This window comes from Gallinula chloropus (assembly GCF_964237585.1).
Source record: "Gallinula chloropus genome assembly, chromosome: 1".
Classification (NCBI taxonomy): Eukaryota; Metazoa; Chordata; class Aves; order Gruiformes; family Rallidae; genus Gallinula; species Gallinula chloropus.
This window is the reverse complement of record NC_140085.1, coordinates 201,249,520-201,270,323: the sequence shown is the minus strand read 5'-3', so window position 1 is coordinate 201,270,323 and position 20,804 is coordinate 201,249,520.

Below are 20,804 nucleotides of genomic sequence, written 5' to 3'. Positions count from 1 at the left end.
TATAATTGTGTTATCTGCTGTTTGTGGCAGGTGGGAGAACAGACTTATCTCACAGAGAAATGGACACATGTGCAGACACAGACCTTCACACGCTGCTTTCAGCACATGGTTTATGTATTTATACTGATACAATTTGAGACACACAACTACTTCAGTTTTCAAAGTGCAGCTGATTTTGCATAGCTAACATTAAAGATTGAAGACATGAAGCTTTTTTAACACATGCTCAGTTCCATTTGAATACAGCTACCTGTCAGAGAGACAGAAATAACTTCTTTCTCTCCCCTTCCCCCTCCCCCCTAACATACACATCCTGCAGAAGAAAGTGGCATACAGCCCTTTACAAATGATGGACAAAGTGTCAGTCACAGCCCCAGATGAACTCAATGTCAATGTCATCATTGTCATCAATGGCAGAAGCTGCCTTTCAAAAGCAGCATGGGTTTACATCAAAGAAAATTAAAATTATTAGACTAGACCTTCACCTGAAATAAATTATTCTAGATCCAACTGAGGACATGGTCTGTCACCTCTATGCATCATAACCTAAATGCAGTACTACTATCATTTTATTTCCTTGTGGATTTAAATTTAGTTTTTGTAACAAACATTTGATGAAGAGCTATCACATGCCTGGGGGTTATAGGAGATGCTACTGTAGCAACCAGAAGAATAATTCTTTTTTTGTTACCTTACTAATAATCCAAAGTAAGATCAGAATGAGGATGGTGAAAGTCAAAGAAATCTGTGTAACGGTACACCAGAGAAGTATAGCACAGTCATGTCAAGGGTTTTGAAGGAAATAGTATGCACCAGTTTTCCATTGCAGCAGCAGAATCTGCACAGGGTCTAATGATCAAAAACATTGATTTATTCCTGTCACAAGCCTTCAGTCCCCCCCGGCTTCTAATTAAATCCATCTTACATTCCACTCTGGTATATAACCCTTCTGTTGCACACAAGATAAAAACACTTGCTATTCCTAATGCCTGCAGCCCATATCATTACTCTGACAAAACATTACCTTCAGACAAAGGACCCAAGAGTGGTCCATGTGGATCAGAACAATATCTGAATCTTAAGACTCCAAAGTGGACAGAGGGAGGGTGACTCCATCTCACCTCTATGGTTTTATTATTTTTTCAGTTTGCTGAAATGATTTTAGGATTGAAAATAGAGCTTTGAGTGCAACACTTGGTAACACTGGAGAAGAGTTGCAAGATTGATTCTTAAATGAGAAAACAATCAAAGTGTATGCAGATAATGTCCTGTATATAGAATGTACTGTGTTACCGACTTAAATGATGATACATGGATTTAAGACCAAAGTCTGGACTCTAATAAGACTCTAATCCTTCAAAGACTATATCTAAGATTTCACTTCTACTTTTCTAAGTAGTTTTCCAAAAAATTCCTCAGTAAATTTGCTGATGATACAAAGCCAGGACAAGAGACCGGCATACCAGGAGGCTGTGCTGCCATTCAGTGAGACCTGGACAGGCCAGACAGTTGAGTGGAAAGGAACCAAATGAAGTTCAACAAGGGCGAGTGTAGAGTCCTACACCTATGGAAGAATATATATGCTCCTTATGTGTGTGTATATATATATATGCTTATATATATATGCTTATATATATATATATGCTATATGGAATATATGCTTCCTGTGGAAGCACCAGTACAAGTTAGGGGGTGACCTGCTAGGAAATAGATCTACACAGAAGGGCTTTGGAGTCCTCCATGGGCCAGCAGTGTGCCCTCATGACCAAGAAGGTCAATGGTACTTTGGATGCTTTAATAAGAGCATAACCAGCAGGTCAAGGGAGGTTCTCCTCCTCCTCTGCTGTGCCTTGGTGAGGCCATATGTGGAGAACTGTGTCCAGTTCTGGGCTCCCCAATTGAAGACAGACAGGGAATTACTGGAGAGAGTGCAATGGAGAGCTAGGAGGATGATGGAACCACCTGTAACTGTGGTTTCAAGTGGGTAAATGAAGAGACAATATTAACTGCCCTGTGACTAAATATTCTATCACCTGCTACTAAATAATAATAATAGTATAGAAAGCTTCTTTTCTGACATTTCACAGCTGAGATCATTAAACTGAACCCTTTAATAATTACATATTTCCAATATAAGATATTAAAATAGCTGTATAGTTTTCTTTCATGATGCTCAACATGTCCAGGCATCAAAGTGGCAATTTATGATCCTAACAATTTTTGTCTTAAATGATAACAGTGTGATCTTTCATATTTTCTAATGTTGGTTTTCTACCTCAGCTTGACTGTAACAAAAACACCACAGCATGTTCAGATAGAGACATGAGAAAAAAGGTTGTGATGCCAATAAAATATCACATTATAAATTAAAGAACTTTTTTGCTATAATTGAAAAAATCATAACATATGCATCACTGCAAAGAATTTTCAGCTTTGGGTTTTCACTGATTTGTGAAGCAATTATAGCTTCTTATTCATCTTCAGGTAACATTGAGGTATTCAGCTATTGAGTTGATAGCTCGAGTGAAGGAGTGTTTCAAGTAAAAAACATTCAATAAAAGTACAAAGCCCATTCTTCAAATGATTAGCCATATTTAAGTACAATCACGTGTGCAAATATAAAACAGTTTCGAATTTCTATCCTACGCATTACCAAACAAAAAAACCCCAAACCCGTCACTTGGTACCAATTGATAAAGCAGTAAGAACTCATGGATTAATTTTATCTGTTGTTTCAATCAATTAATGTAATAGCAGAGTTTTGTTAGTTGTATTACATTCCTTAGGCTAAAGGAGCCTGGGGGCAGAAACAACCTCTTTCTTTATTAATCTATAAACCTGTGTTTATAAATCACTTAGCACACTGGTGCTTCAATCTAACAATTTTTTAAAAAACCTAGTAGCTAATAACCATGTAGCAGACTGGAAATCAACCAATTGTTCCTGTTTTATCTTTACTCTAAATACAGAGTATATGTGTGAAAGATTTTTATAATCTCTCCTAGTAAACTAAAGAATACTTAAAACTCAGCTCTATGTTTTCCAAGCTAAATTAAAAGCTTTGAAGAACAGAGCAGCCTAAAGTATTCCTATAAATAACTGTTTTAATTTAAGCGTTGAATATGGTGCATTCTATTAAAGTCAAGGGGATTTCTTTTTTTAGTTTATGTAGTAAATATGAAATTCAATGTTTTATCGTTCAAAAATGCCATCACTTTTGTATTAGAATAATCAAAAATATACACATTCATCTGTAGTACATTTTACTAATAACCTTTCTTTTTCTTTTTTCCCTGCATTTGATTTATTTATACTATGCATGTTTGACTATTAATCAATCAGTGTCACTTGGTTTTCAATTATATGCTCAAATATCAGCAATGAGTTGCATGACCAGGATTTTTAAAAATACTGCATAATTGATAGTTTTGATAGAGCATTCTCAAAAGCACATAATGCCTCAGGGGTTCTTCATTTAGTTACTATTATCCTTCTCCAAACAATATTCTTTTCTTTAGGAACATCAACACTTGACCTTCTTTCCATTTCTGTGAAATAATCTTTTCTAGCTACCCTTGAAAAAAGTAGTTTTCTAGGGCTGATACAGTATAATGGTGGGTGCTAAGCAGGTCAGTCCTACCTTGGGTCATGAAAGAAAATCATTGCACAGAAAGACCACTGTTTATCATAAGAATGTAGCAAACTATATAGTTTAATTGATAGATTACTTACTATTATTAAATGAAGAGACCAATTCAAGGTTAAGTGATTTAAGCAAGTAAAAAACCACATTAGACACAATCTATAAGTGGGGTGGGGGGATATTTTGCAGTGGTTTCACAAGAAAGCGTACACAAACAAGGTGATGCTAGTAACATAATATTATCTTAAATTGAATAACCATTCAATCATAAACCATATTGTCCCAATCCATATCTAAATGGAACATATAAATATGAATTATAAACTTGCATGAACAATTTAAAAGAAGAGCAGATATTAATCCTCTCACTCATTTTTGTGCAGGGACCTTTTTACTAACATACTTTGGGTGTTTTATTTATTAGGGGATATATCTTTGGGGCAGGATGGTCTCTATGAAGCTGTATATTACCCGCATAATAACCACTACACTTCAGTTAGGCATTAACAGACTTCAGTAACACAATTAATAAAATTTAAATCCCACTCAGAGTCTTTGTTAAATTGTGTAGACCGCTTTAATTTTTATTTTTTTTTTCTGGTGTAAACCAAGTGAAGTACACTGAAATCATCAGAGTGGTTCTACTTTATATCATGCAAGAACTTTGCTTAGATTCCTGCTTGCTGTAGGTCATTGCTTAGCGGTTTCAAATCAGGCTGCCCTCGTGCAGAAAATTTGGAAGACTAAATAGTTCTGTACTAGCACTGGGTGTGCAAGGGGACAGTTTTCACCATACATTAAACAACTCCCTTATAGCAATTTCTGGGCCAACTCATGTTTCTCTTGTTCCTTTTCCTTCACAGTCCCTCTACAAGAAATCTTTTCCTCTCTATTGCACAAACACTTTTGCTATGAAGACATATGCCAGACTGAGGATGTTTCTCTCCATGCTCTGTGCATGCTGATGCCTTTTGAAGTGTTATACAGGACTGCTCAGACAGAAGACAAGAAACCTGGATTTGCCTGGTAATTTTCACTACTATAATGGATTTGGGGGATTGCAATGACCATGTGCACCCATAATTGAGGGTCTTTGTTATAATTGTGAACAACCTTATACATTCCCAGTTACATTACAGGTATCCTCCAGTTCCTGTGATTGCTCCAAACAAAGAGCAATTCACATTGGTGAGATCTGCTAAAATATCTGTTCTTTATTCAGTGCCACAGAAATACAGAAGGTCAGACAGAAAACGATTTAGTAGTTGAGCTACTTGAATTCACCTTGACATTGATTTGACGGAGGTAGTTGGTCTCAGATCTTCAAAGCAGCTTAGTCACCTCTCTCCCATCAAACTCAATGGGAAATCAACACCTAAAAACTTGTGAATTTGAGTTTTAGTATTTTTAGTCTCCTGGCTGCATTTCCCAGTACACCAGGAAATTTTTACTCCAATCTTCCTCTTCCATTAGAGATCAAAGAAGGAGAGAAACATGTGGCGTTCCTGCAAATCCCCATGCCTAGCCACAGCTGCATCAGGTTCCACTATTAATTTGCTGCATTGTGTTTCATTTGCCTCATTATAAAAAAAAAAAAAGAACTAACTAACTTAAAATGTAGAAGTAAAGCAGTTCCTCTCTTTGGAAGAGTGTGAGAAGACTTACACTACTGACAGTCACTTGCTCTGTGTAGTGGTGATGTTGAAGATGAGAATCAGAATCTGCACAAGAAATGAGGTACCCACCCAGGCATTTTGTCTCTTGTATAACAATGCACCCAACACTCTGACTAACAACTGCAGACCTCTGCAGTCCAGATGCAGTCCAGATGCCCACTGCTCTTCCATTAGGGTGACACAAATACAGTGTTACACATATTACAACATTATTTTATATGTTCATAGGATTCCTCCCAAACCACTTAAAAACAGTGAAATAAGTCCACTGGCCAGAGACAATATATGTAAAATTCTAAGGGAGAAGTACTTGTTGTGATGAAATGTAGAGAGACATGGATAACCAGACATAAAATAGATGGACAGCTGCCTCTTGACTGTGTAAACAGCAGATTGTGGTACTGGTGTTCTTTGAGGATAAAAATGTTATTTTCCAATCCCACACAAAAGATGTTTGGTTTCTTCTTAAGCCGCATAACAAGCACTAAAGAAGAATAAGGACCTGTCTTCCTCCTTCTGCCTCTGCATTCATTTCTCTTGCATGGCAAATATGCTCTTATTATTCATTATCTCTTGCCAAATAGTTAATAGACATCCCACCAAAGATGGGATACCCAAGGTGCTGGACACTGGATAACAACATAGTAAGAGGCAAGATGCCTTGAAAATTTTATAGACTAAACTGACATTAGCAAACATAGGGGTAAATAATGTCAGACTATGTACCTTTCTCAGGATCATAGATGATACCTGTCTCGAGATGTGGTCCGATCGTAATTCATTACAGCTTTAAGCTCTATGTCCAGTTAGCCAAGGGAAGACATGTAACTCCTATTGCTCCCTGTTCATATCTGAAGGGCCCATACGAAGGAAAGCAGCCAACTGACAGACCTCCTATTCCAGGAGCTCATCAACTATGGACAAAGAGAGAAAAGAGTTTGACACCTTAAGGGCCAGGTGTACCAGTACATCTTCTGCAAGGCATCTTTGTGTACCAGGAGGAGTATGGGATGGCTAAACACCCAGGCAGTCAGTAAAGCCTACCAGAGCACAGTTAATAAATCCAGTGGGTTTGGGATGCATGTTTCACATGCTGTCCCACCCTGAAGGGAGGAAAGAAGTGGCAGGAGGATTGAGTGACACATGACTAAATCATGGGCTACCCTACCAGCTCTGAAGGACAAAGTTCACTGACCAAGACCAGATATAAAAGTCTATTTCTGGACTGTGGGATATTTGCTGATTAATGCCCATACTTCAGTTGTGTTTTCATTATCTCTCAGGTTTTGAAATTAATTCAAGCATTGATTTACTGAGATACAACCCCTTAGCCATGCTCAGACCCTAACATCCATGCTTACAGATTAAAACTGGACATGGAGACTAATTAGGTAAATCCAGACTCTGCAGGGCACTAGCCTCATGAGTAGCAATTAGCTGTGTAAGTTGTTCCTTCTAGCATTGCTGGAGTTTCCTTCTCATCATGACTGTGAGGTAAAGCTTTCAGTCAGATTCTCCAAAGTCTTATGAATATTAGTTCCAGAAAGAATTTGAGCCAACAACAAATTTGTAAGTCTCATATATGCTTTTTGAAACCACTGTGTTTAGTCATGTCCAAATTTTGAATGAAACAAATTCAGAATGAACAATTTCATTCGGTTGCTGTGAATTTTGCCATCCGTTTTCCTTTGCTAGCAAAAAAAGCTTTCCTCTCACTCCTGCATTTATTTATGTAATTTCATGGAGTGATATAGTGGAGAAACAAACATTCACTTGAATATTTCTTCCCTAATATGTAAAATATGAGGGACCCTAGGGGACCAGGTTTTAAAAAACAATAGTGTATTTCCAACAGCAACATCAACAAACAGAATTTCTTTTCCAGATACAAGTTATCTGAATCCCCAAATATAATATTTCTCTTTGATTCGCTGCTCTATCTTGCCTACAGTTAGCCTGAGATTTATTTCAGAGAATATGAACACAATTATTTTGAATCTGGCTTAAAGGACAGGTTGGTTTCTGATAGGACACTGGAGGACATAAGCTTTCACTTTAATTTCGATATAGCACATTTAGTACCAAACCTGAAGCTGGTATATATTGTTCTTGATCCATTGACAACAAGGGAGAGGCACTGAACCCCACAGTGAGGTGTATAAACAAGACCAGCCTGCAGCATGCTGCCCCTGCATGCACGCAGAAGTTGAGGTTGACATAAAAAAGATCTCTATAGTTCTATTCAAAGGAAGTTTGGCCTCATTTTCTTCAGTTCACAGAGCCTTGTTTTTATTATTTTGGAGTTGAATGCATGAAAGAAAATTCTTACATTTGTCATATAGTGCACATAACAAACTTGTGTCAACACTGCATAGCTTCACCTTTGTGAAGCCTCTGTTGATTGCATAAAATGGCATAAAACTCAAGAGTGATAACTTGTTTTATCTGTTTAAAAATGAGTTAAAATTTATAAATTTTATGCCTAAATTTATTTGTGGGTTTAATGTATTAGTGACAGATCTTGTGCTAAATTTCGTCATCACTTTCTTATGAGGCATGATTTTAAAATAGTGAATGTTCATTTTGTTATAAACACCATATGAATATGTGAAGTGACATGCTTTCTCTAAAGAACATGCTATTTCTGGGGGTGCATTTCAGAAGTTCTGCTATAAACCATCTGATCTACTAAGTATGACAGCTACACACCGTTTTCAGGACAGTACAACTTATTTAGAAAGTCTGATTTTTTAACACCACCCTTAGTAACCTCTGAATGTGTCAGATGTACCAGGTGAACAATAAAACAATCACATTAATAAAATATATATGAATAATCACTATTAAATATATAAATGTGGTAGATTATGCAAAAAAAATCTGTAAATTATGAAAAGACATTTTGATTCAACATAAACATATATGCAAAGTAAAAGAAATGTAGGTGAGCACATGAATGAAGCACCTTTGAAAAAAATCACATGGGAAATTAGTTTTTAATGCCAGATACTGACTTTAATAGAATTATCAGAATAAGCATCACTACACATCAATGCAGATTTCTTTTTCCTTTTTTCCCTTTTTCTGAGTACTTGAAATATTGTAGTGAAATAAGTGAAAATATAAGGCAATTTTTTAAATTCACATTTGGGGCAATTTTCAAAGCAGTTAGATATTCTATTTAATGGAAACCTCAATACCACTTTCATTGTAATGGGACATTTGTGTTTATGATAAGTTTCACTATTAGGGGAATGTAGTCACCATCTGGAATTATCTATACCTTTCACTCACTATAAGGAGATCCTGAACGACTAGTTTGACAAATATGTAGTCATCACTTCACTATAATATGTTTTCTCTACAGAAATGTCTAGGACAAAGTGGGTTTGCTACAAAATGCTGTCAAAGGAGCAAAAGACCTCTCCAAAAAGGAACAGAATTATGTTTTATTCCAATTGCTTGTACTAAAAGAAACACCACCCCCCCATAAAAAAAAAAAAACACCAACCTAAAAGAGTAAATCTGATTTTAATATTTGTAACTGGAATTCTAGTGGCTCTCCACAGCCCCAAAGAGGTGCTTGATGTACAGTTTGATGTGGTGCAAGATTGGAATCTGTCAAACTGTGAAGTGACCACGAAGTCTTTATTGGAAGTGTTTTCACTTTGGTCTCCATTATTCTTTTAATCTACTCAGCAGTAAGTTGTGTGGTCCTAAAAAGATGTATTTATTTATAAGAATTATCTAAAAAAAAAAAAAGGAAAAAATTCTAGAACAGAATAGGGTTTTTTAATATACATATATATAAATTTTTCTAGTTAACTAGAATACGCTATTTGTTGCAAAACGTTATGGGAGAAATGGGTATTTTAAATTGTTTTCAGTTCAGCGTGAAAACTTATTTTGACATGTTACTGTCTTCTACACAATCTAAATCCTGGAGTTTAGAAACAAAATAAATGTTCCCATGGGTCAGAATTTCAGTTTTGAGCATGACATGCTTGTTGCTTTCATTTATTTTAAAGATTATTTTAATTACCTTCTGATTAAGAACAAAGTTTAGTCAGGATTTATATTAGCTATTATTTTTTCTTCATGCAAATATAATTTCTAAAGCAAAAGTATTGGCACTGAAACTGAAAAAAACAGCACAAATACAGACTTTAAGATATTTAAAACTCTTCACTATGTTTCATCTCAAGTTCAGTTTTTATTTTTCTAAGGAAAAACATAATCACTTAAAATTATTTGAACTGACATGATTTCTTCTGGATACATATGTGTATTTATCTACTGTAAGCTGTGGGAAATGAATGATCTTTGTGCTAATAAACAGTAATTATTCCTTCCAATCAGCTCTATCTTAATGTAGTTCTCTCTGTTACTGGAGATGGGATTCATACAAGCTGACCTGTAACAAAAGGCAGTTGCATTAGCCACCTTATCAGAGCTCTTCTAGAACAGCACAGCACATTTTGAAATGAAAAACCTTTGGGGGGCCAGGGGAGTTGGGGCGGGAGGAAATCAGTAGTACTTAAGTAATACCATGAAATCTATTACCAAACATGAAGAATAATGAAGTATGACAGCCTTAAAATGTGGAATGAAAGTGTTCAGTAAATAAGGAAAATGGATGTGCTTTGTTGGAGCTTTCCAGTGACAATCTTTTTGGTTCTTTTTTGAGTGTTTAGCTCCCATTTAGTTAGTTGGGTGCTTTCTTTTCTGTCAGCCATGCTCCCATTTGACACACAAACTACCAAAGCAGCATGATGAGTAAGGTTTGTAACATGGGTGATATATGGCAGTTAGACGATGATTCCCTCCAGCCTGTACTTTAAGGTTAATCTGGGCCGAAGTTCACTTTATTCCAGACTAATTTACTCAAGCAGCAGGCCTAGCCTAGCCCTCGTGGTCATTGGGAGTATTTCACATTTTGTGAACACCATGCTGAAAGGGGAAGGCAAGAGGGGAGAGCCATGGAGATTTCAGAAGGAGCCAATTGTATCCTGCTCATTATTTCATGATCTTTGGAGGTAAAGGAGGGAAATAATCAATCACTCTTTGGAGGTGTGTCCTAGGGCACTGCAGAGAGAAGACAGGGGCAAACTTTTTAGAATCTTTTTAATGTACACTGTTAAGGTAACTTTTAACACTTGAATATGCACAATTCTAAAAGCCTAACACCTGCCTGCTGCATACAAAAGCTCTGGACCTCACAAAGTTTCTACCTGTTTTACATTGTCAGTGAAGTACCTGTGACATAGTGGGGGAGTGGAAAGGACATAAATTGTGATCTTTCAATGTTAATGTAAAAATAGAGTCTTGACAATAGTAGTCTCTAGAAAGCTTCTGGGGTTTGGTACACAAGTTGACAAGGAAACATGTTAAAAGATGGTTGTAAAAGTAATTGTGGTGATTTAACGTGGCTAACAGCTAAAAAACCACAAATGTTGGCTTACTCACCTAGCCACTGTGGTGTGGGGGAAAGGATCAAAAAGCAGAAAATAATTAAAATTAAAAACATGAAACTCCTTGATAAAGACAGTTTCATAGGACAGAAAAGAAAGATGTTGATGATGACCATTGATGATCATGATGATGATGCTACTACTACTACTACTAGAATATACAAAACAAGTGATGCACATTGCACACATACACCAACCCCCCCCCCCCCAACTTTATCCCAGAACAACAGTGTGAGGCAGCGAGTAGATGATTTTTTAGAAACATTTGAAATATATTAACCCTATTAAAAAAGTGATAATTTCTGTCTAGGCCAATATGGAACACACATTTGGATTTGTCTTAAAAGTTATAAAAGAGCTGAGTGAGTTTGGTTTAGGTTTATTTTTGTTTTAATAAAGATTAAGGGGAATCTAACAAGGGAATAAAAGAAAGTCTGAGATGATTCATCCTCTAAAATATCCATCCTTAAAAAAAGAAAGTATTCAATAAACTTGAGATAAGAAACATCAAAGAATAATCTCACTATGTAAAAATGGACCTAAAAATAGACAACTAGATCAAAGAAAATCATGTGTTTCTATCATGCTAGAAATCTATAAATAAGTCTATAAACACTGAAAATCTATAAAATAACATGAATGAAGAGACAGATCTGAAGTAAGGATATGGACATATTAAGCATGGAGGAACTTGGGCTGAGAAATGGATCATTTGTGTAACTTGAGAAACAACTATATAACATATAGGACTGGCAAAGTAGACCAGGCTGTTAGTGAACAGCTTCACAAGTTAAAGATACCTTAGAGTTAAATATAGCCTATATATTAATCATAACAATTATGAAAATTTATGTGAACAAAAAAATGTCATGCTTAAATTAATGTATTATCAGGGTTACACTGTATCATGATGTTCCTGTGATACTGACTCAGAAATGCTAACATTAAGGTGACTACAAGGAAAAAAAAGATTACAATAACTGGACACTTTAGCTAACCCTCAGATTATCTGAGAAAATATAAAAATGAGTTTTGATAAAGTGTGAAATGGTAAGATACAAAAATAACCAAGCAGATAAATATATGGTTAAAAATGCACTAGCTGAAGCTGAAGTGGCACGCTCTTTAAATAGTGTGCTCTCTCAGACTTCCCTTATTCAAAATCCTGCTACGATTAGAAAGTTCTCCCTCCTCCCTAAACCATATCAGCTTTGTATCAGAGAGGCTTCTGAAAGAAAACCAAAAAAAATGAAAACCAAACCCAGAAAGCATAGTTAAAGGAAATTATAAGGAGTAATTAATATTTGGGGGGGTTGGGGAGAGAAAATGTTAAAAAAATGCTTAAAATTGTCATGCCAGAAGACATGTGAAACCTCTAGCAAAAAGGTGTTAAAAAAAAAATCAAAGAACTAAAATCGGACCAGGTGGTTATGTGGCAGAACGAAGAAAGTTTTTAGAGCATGAGAGCGGCTGTGCTGAGTGAGATCGAAGGTCAGCCAGGCCTCATGTCCCACTTCCATCAATGATGACAAGTAGATTTCAAAGGAAGATCAAAATGATGAGGCATGCAGTGAATACTCTCTGAAGTCCCCAGTGATTTACTACTCAGGAGCTTTTTGAAGCTTTCTAGTAGAATCCGGTGTCTGGTATTTCTGTTTAGCATCTCAAAGGGATATTTTTGTCCATGAACTAGTCCAGTTGCTTTCTCAACGCATGCAAACCTTTAGCATCCACAATACGCTGAGTGCAGCTGCCTCTAACTTAACAGGCAGGTTTGGCTGAGTTTTACTGAGTAACCTGTTTCTCAACTGCAGGGGAGTATCTAAGTTAATGCCTTGCAAGACAAAGAAAGTAAAATACAGGAACTGAAGCGAGACAGTGACAATTAGCAACTCAGGGATTCTAGAGAAAAATACCAATATGAACCTGATACCAAGACCTATGTAAAAGTCGTAGCATCTGCCTTTTGACAGCACCAAAGAGTAAACCACGCCAGCACACAACAGGGTTGCTACTTCCCAACCACCATCCGACTGCTGATCCAGAGACTCCTCCCACGCCCCACAGGCCTGAGGACATCGGAATGGCAATCGTTGCTCCCTGTTGGGTGCACTGGCATTCAATAATTGCAGTGTGCCTTGTAAGTGGTTCATATATTGCTTTCAGTGTCTTTTTGTGTACAGTAAAGAATGCTGTAAGAAAAGTGGCCTGGTGAGGGAGGGTTATCTACACATTATGTAGAGAATTACCTGCTGCTTTTTTTTTTTTTCTTTGAACCTACCACCTGCTAACAGCATGTGATAATCTCATTCTTCCTTTGGAAGAGAAAATGAACCATCTGTCTCTTTTTATCTTTTCCTTTTCCCTTATGATTGTACAGATTTCTGTCAAAGCCTTCCCTCAATTGCCACTTTTCAGCGGTCTATTTATGAATTCCTTTGACTCCCATTCTATATTTTTGATTATTCTTGGTGTCTTTCTATGAACCTCTTCCAGTTCTGTTGCATCCTTTTTTAGATTTTTGGATACCAGCTTTTCACACTGATATGATTATGTTTTCTGTTTTCTTTTCTCCTCTTTTCCTAATTCCTAAGATTCAATTTACTTTTTTGACAACTGCTGAGCACAGAGCTGACATTTTCATGGAGCTATTCATCATAACACTAAGATCCCATTCCTGAATGATAACAGTCAATACAGAGCACCTCACTAAAGAAGCAAGTATCCTTTAAATGTAGCGGACAGGGGAAATAAAAAAGAACATTAGCGCTGTCTTTTTTAATGTAAAAGCAAACAAGGATGCTGGAAAAGGCATGAGTAAAAATAAAATTAAAATATATACATTATATTTCATTTACATGAGAAGATTTTGGTAATGGAAGGGCTGCAACAGCAGCCTTTGTGAGACAGGAAGAGGAGCTGTCCCCAAGTAGGACACAGACTGTTCCAGCCACCTCAGAAACAGACCCACTGCTGGCCAAAGCTGGCCCTATCACTGGTAGCACCTCTCTGTTAATACATTTAAGAAGGGGTAAAATGTCCTGCACTGCAGCTAAAGAGAGGAGTGAGAAGATGTGAGAGGAGCCACTCTGCAGGCACCAAGGTCAGTGAAGAAGGAAGGGAAGGAGGTGATCCTGGAACAACAGCAGAGATTTCCCTGCAGCTCCTGGAGACCACAGTGAGTCAGGCTGTCCCCTTGCAGCCCACGGACAGTGATTTTTGAACAGATATCCACCAGCAGTCCATGAAGGACTCCATGCTGGAGCAGGTGGAAATACCTGAAGGAGGCTGTAGCCTCATGGGAAGCCCATGCTGGAAAAGGCTTCTGGCAGGACCTGTGCCCCATGGAGAGAGGAGCCCACACTGGAGCACGTTTGCTGGCAGGACTAGTGACCGTGGGGGGGAATCACCCTGGAGCAGTGTGCACCCTGTGCAAGGCAGCCACACTGAAGCAGTTGGTGAAGATCTGCAGCCCGAGGGAAGGACCCACATTGGAGCAGAGCAAGATCATGGGGCAGAAGGAGTGTCAGAGACAACGTCTGATGAACTGGCCACACCACCACTCCCCATTCCCCTGCACTGTTCAGGAGGTAAAAGAGTCAGCACTGAAGTTAAACCTGGGGAGAAAGAGCAGTGTGGGTGGAATGTGTTTTTAGCTTTGTTCTTATCTCTCATTATTGTACTCTTATCTTGACCCATGAGCTTTTCAAACATATTTTCTCCCCCTGCCTGCTGAGGAGAAAATGATTGAGATGTAAAAAGAACAGCAAAAACGTGTCCACAGCAGAAAATATGACTGAATATTTTCCATCAGCATTCACTTTGGAAGTCAGAGGGAGATTTTCCTATGACAAATGAGTCATTGAAACAGTCTCAGGCTGAACTGTCAGTGGAAGAGAATTTAGAATAAATTAATAAAATGAAGAGTAAAGTATCTCCAGTACCATATGTTATTCATTCAAGAGCTCTGGAGGAACTCATGTAGTAAATTGTGTAATTGTTAACTATGTTATATAATTTATTTCTAAAACCACCATTAGTAAAGGAGTAGAATTTGACAAAAGTTACAGATTTAAAAATTGATCATTCAGGAAGACATGAGAAATTATATGCAAGTACATTTGACTTCTGTAGTCTGCAAATTGCTAGAAACTTGGTAGATTTTGCTGAAACATAAGTGTACTTGGAGCAGTAAGACAGAAAATAGAGCTCTTGTGGAGGTAAATCGTACTTCAAAAAACTCTTAGAATTTGTTAAGAATCAGTAACTGTGTAGATAACTGGAATCTAATGGCCATAGTGCATTTGGATTTCAAAAAGCTCTTGCAAAATCCCTGGATAAAGAGAGAAATCTGTGGCAAGATGGCAGGGAATACTGTTGTCACAGGGGAAGGATATTGCCATTGACATGGCTGAATGATTTGAGCTAGGACTTGTGATGTTCATCAAAACAGATAGTCTGTGGAATGGAGATGTGGAAAAGTTTGCTGATGACAAAAATATTGCTCATGCTAGCCAAAAGAGAAAGTAATTGTGACGGTTTGCAGTCTCACAAACCTGAGTTAACAAAGGAAGTTCAGTATCACTAAACACAAAGCAACACAAATGGAGGGGGAAAAAAAAGATAACACATACACAGTTTGGGTCTTTAAATTACCTGTTTTCTCACGGTAAAAGCTCTTGGATAGCTTGGCAAAAAGATCCATCATAGTAAAAGTTAAAAAACAAAAAAAATTTATTAGGAAATTATTAAAAGAAAAAAGGAGAACAAAACTCTCACCGTGCTGATGCATAAACCCATGCTGGAATGAATACTTGGAGATGAACTTGAATACTCTCTGCAACTCTGGTCATCCAGTTAAAAATGAGATAGCAGATTATTCTTGAAAAGCTACCCTTTCCACTTCCAGGTGACATGTTCAGAAAAAATTAGAAAGGTGCTTCTCTTTACCTGTCCTCCTCCTATTAAAGGTCTTTTCTGTGAGCTGGAGTAGATCTGAGGTGTGCCTGACACCTGTCTATTTGTTTTTATAATTATACCAATTGATCTAATAAAGGATATTATATCTCCCTGCAAACCTTGTCCTCCTTCTAACTCTCCCAAGGTTTTTGTAAAAGTAACATAAAGAGCTCCCTAGCAGCCTCTACTTTTGGTTTGTCAAGGAGAGAACCAGGACTTTTTCTCAGAAGAGCTTAGGACCCCCTTGTCCACACTTCAGCCCTGAAGAGCATATTTCTATATCTTAATCTGTTCCAAATTGCATCCATTTTATGAAGCCTTTCTAGCTGAAATCCAATCTGAAATTTGATTTTGTACTTCAAAATAAGTGAGATATGCATCTTGTTTTCAGTATCTGTTTTTAACAGAGAATTCCTCCCTTGACGGCTTTGCAGTAATATCTAGTTCTAAACTTTAATATGTTACAAATGTCCATCTGATCTATTATTACAGGAAACATGCACTGCTTTTAAGTATCTTTTGTATCTACAAGCAGGTTCTATTTACAGCTAAAATCAATGTCCTTGTACCTTTACTATTTAAGCTAAAGAGCAGTAAAAAAGGTTTCATTCATCATAATCTTCATGCCACTAGGAATAGAGGAACAGGAATTGTTTCTGGACTCTTTTGAAAACATAGATGGAAGAAAAATCTTTGTCCTAAAGCATGTTGAAGTTCCAACACATTGTAAATTCAGATACAGATCAGGTGAATTATGGGACTCTAGGTACAAAACGAATGCACCGTCATTCATTTGTAATTCATGTCTTCACAGATAAAAGTGAATGAATAATCCCTTAACAGAGAAAAACACAGGGCTAAAATAGGGGTCTCATGTTTATTTCCTCACTTAAATGACAAAACCAGAGAAGGGTTAGAAATGTCACAGTTCCATGTGATGGATTGGTCTATACGCCTGAACATTAGGAACAAGACACCCTCAATATCTGAAAGAAGACTGCGTAGCGTGTAAACATTAGATAGAATTGAAAGCGGCAGTTTCCATGGGTCCCCTACCAAGAGAATGCACAGGGGGTGTACGTGCTTTATTGCTTGACACTCATGCATAAAGACAGCACAGCTTCTGCAATCTAAGTGAATCTCCTTAGGTTTAATGTTCCATTGAAATTTTGCTGAAATGTAAAACATATTTCAAAGGAACAAAACATTTTCTCAAGCAGAGACCATTTGACTGTCATGGTAGATTTTTCTCTTTTATGGAAGTTAATTCCTGGAATAGACATATATTGGAAAAGCCAAACTGACATGGTCACCACTGGTACCACAAAAATATTCAAAGTAAGTCTAACATCAAATTACATATGTAACTGAACAGATCATGTGAGCAATGCTTCAACAACTGCACCCACTGTATAACACCCCTCACCACTCACAGAATGATTAAATCAAATTTCACTGGTCATTGTTTTGATTTTTGTTTCTAACTTGGACCATTTCATTTACATATACATCCTGTATATATACGTTGTTCAACAAAAGCAAGTGTAGAATCTTGCACCTGGGAAGGAATAACCGTTTGTATCAGTACAGGCTGGGGGATGACCTGCTGGAGAGGAGCTCTGTGGAGAAGGATCTGGGGGTCCTGTTGATGACAGGTTGGCCATGAGCCAGCAGTGTATCCTGGTGGCTAAGAGAGCCAATGGGATCCTGGGGTGCATCAGGAAGGGTGTGGCCAGCAGGTCGAAGGAAGTGATCCTCCCCCTCTACTCTGCCCTGCTCAGGCCCCACCTGGAGTATTGTGTCCAATTCTGGGCTCCCTGGTATAAAAAGGACAGGGATCTCCTGGAGAGAGTCCAAAGAAGAGCTACAAAGATAATTAGGGGCCTGGAGCATCTCCCCTATAAGGAAAGGCTGAGTGAGCTGGGACTGTTCAGACTTGAGAAGAGAAGACTAAGGGGGGATCTAATTAATGTCTATAAGTATCTTAAGCATGGGATGCAGGGGGTATTGCCCAGCCCCTTTTCAGTGGTCTGTGGAGACAGGACAAGAGGCAATAGCTGCAAGTTGGAGCACAGGAAGTTCCGCACCAACATGAGGAAGAACTTTTTCACAGTAAGGGTGACAAAGCACTGGGACAGGCTGCCCAGAGAAGTGGTGGAGTCTTCTTCTCTGGAGATATTCAAGACCTGTCTGGATGCCTATCTGTGCAATATGAGCTAGGGAACCTGCCCTGGCAGGGGGGTTGGACCCAATGATCTCTCAAGGTCCCTTCCAACCCCTACGATTCAATGATTCTATGATCCTGAATCAACTGCATTGGCACAACCAAGCAGTGTCAAAGGGCTGCACAGGGGTAAGAATAGTTTAAGGGAACAAGGATGGTGAAGGCTCGGGAGGGGAAGTCAGGAGAGGCTGAACTACCTTGGTTTGTTCAGCCTGGAGATAAGGAGGTTGAAGGGAGACCTCATCATGGTCTGTGGTTTCCAAATAAGGGGGACTAAAGTGGCAGGGACCGATCTCCTCTCTTTGGTGCCCAGGGATAGAACCTGAGGGAATAGTATAAAGATGTGACAGGGGAGGTTTATGTTGTATTAGGTTTAGTGAAGATGCCCCTGATTACTGCAGGAGGGTTGGACTAGATGACCTTTAAAAGTCCCTTCCAAACTTACACATGAATCTGTATCAGGAAGAGGTTCTTTACTGAGAGGGTGGTTGGGCACTGGAACAAGCTCCCCAGGGTAGTGATCCCAACACCATGCTTGGCTAAGTTCAAGAAGCATCTGGACGATGCACTCAGTCCCATGCTCTGACTTGGATGGCCCTCTGTGGAGACAAGATTTGGACTTGATGGTCCTTATGAGTCCCTTCTCATGATTCTTTGATAATTGGCTGAAGGTGGAGCTGAGCTTAAACCAGCTTTGCTGTCAAACGCAAATTTGTTATGAAGCTATAAATGAGGTACATAAAAATGGAGAATCAGGCTCTTACTTGTTTGAAGAGCTGTAGGAATTTTGGGTTTGTTTTGGTTTTTTTTTCTCTCAGGTGTTTGTTTTGGGTTTTTTTTGGTTTTTAGAGAGGCAAATAAAATTTCTGTCTTCAAATAAAGGACTTTTTGTTCATGAATTAGTCAGCCTTAGTGCACAATTAGTATCAGAAAAAGCAGTGCAATTCTGATCAGAAAGTTTCTTTCAAAAACAGAAGGTATTTGCATTTTGACAAGACTCTCACAGCAACTACCTTGTATAGAATTCACAGAGAAAAGCACACTTTAAAAAAATTACATTAAAAATTGAAATAAGAGATTTCAGGCAATTTTCCTGGAGAAAAAGCAAATATAAAATACAGGTCTGTAGGACAAAAACACTCGGCAAAACTAAGGGAAACACATAAAAATGAATCCCCATTAACAACTATCTAAAAGGTACCTCTAATCATATCTCATGTTTTAAGAGGACGATATAAATATTTCAGTATCAGGCTTGAATCTAAACAACTATGCTGTGATAATACTTTCAGTGCTTCTCACTCAGCACTTCATAAGAGGTTCATAAAAAGAGGACAAATGTGAATTTTGTAAGCATTGCATTTGTTTTCTTTTCTTTTCTTTTCCACAAACTTTCTGTTCTATAGATAAATACTTTGTTCATATTTCAGGCCAAATGCAAGAAATATATATTATTTTGAAGGGCTTTTTTCCCTCCTGTTTCAGTTTTTTTTTTTTTTAAATATTCCTTTATGACTTCAAAAGTTCAGAGATCTCTTGTAGCTCTTAAGTAACACTCCCCATCAGCAGTTTGCTTCAACTGTTGGTTGTTCTATTGGTTGTTCTCAGTACAAAGGCTGAATTTTGCCTTATTCACATTTAGGTGCTAAGATAAATAGAGCAGTTCTCCCTCTGGATTCTGCCAAAGACATCTACTGTTCTCCATTCACTGTATAGGAATTTTTGTCATTTATCATAGGAGAATTAGGTGTAAAACTTGGTCCAAGCTTAGTGGCTTAATCCACTCAAACTGCATCCCAGACAAAACTCCTTTTTTGTTTTTTTTTTTTGTTTGTTTGTTTGTTTCTTTTGTAAGGAGAGCAAAATCTTCCTTTAAAACAAAAATTCTCCACAGAAATTGACTGGGAAGCTTTGTCTTTTGTTTAGGGTTTCTTTTATTTCATGAAAATTTACACTGCAGATACTATAAAATACACTCCATATCAATCTGAGTTTTCAGTATTAAGCAATACTTTAGTGTATTCAGCTAATCATTCTGGAAATGACTGTTTAAAATAATTTAACACCTCATCTGCATTTGCTCTTTTGTTTATTTGTTTGCTAGATTATGTGACCTAATTTTTGCAAATAATTCTTAAATAAATGAATATTTTAAATTAGGAAGATAAACGCACCTTTCAGCGTCAGGGTACAGGTAAACAGTAACCTTCTGGGTTATGTGAAACATTTCATTGTTGGTCAAACTTTTTCTGATGATGAAAAAATGAAGTGGCTAGAATAAGAAACCTGATACAAATTAAAGCCTCTTTCCAGAGGTGTCCTATAAGCAGTTCTGTGACCAGCCAACTCTTGGGAAGACCACCAAGTATGTTAAAAAAATACCACATAACCCTGTTTTCCAGATCATTTTGCTCAATGCCATAGTGGTACAGATACTGACAGGAGATTAATCCTACTGACACATGGGAAAATTGGGCTGCTGAAGTAGATTCTGGCTGCAGGCCTCCATACTAACAAAGACGATATTCCTCCTGGTGGTATGTGAATATTATGAGAATTAGTTAGAGATCGCTTTCCTGCTACGTTTATATCTGAGTGTGCTAAAGCAAGGAACATTGCCAGAGTAATACAAATAGGTCTGCCTGCTGCTGGGATTAGTTTCAGTAAGCTGTTTTGCTTGTGCATCCAACTACGAACCATCCATGATATGCAAGTATAAAGGAACTGTCAAACCTCTCTGGGTAAAACGGGGCAGTGAAGTGCAAAAGTGAGGATATTATGGAGTTTATTTGATCCCTTTATTTGATTCACTTCTAATGCTTTGACAAAGG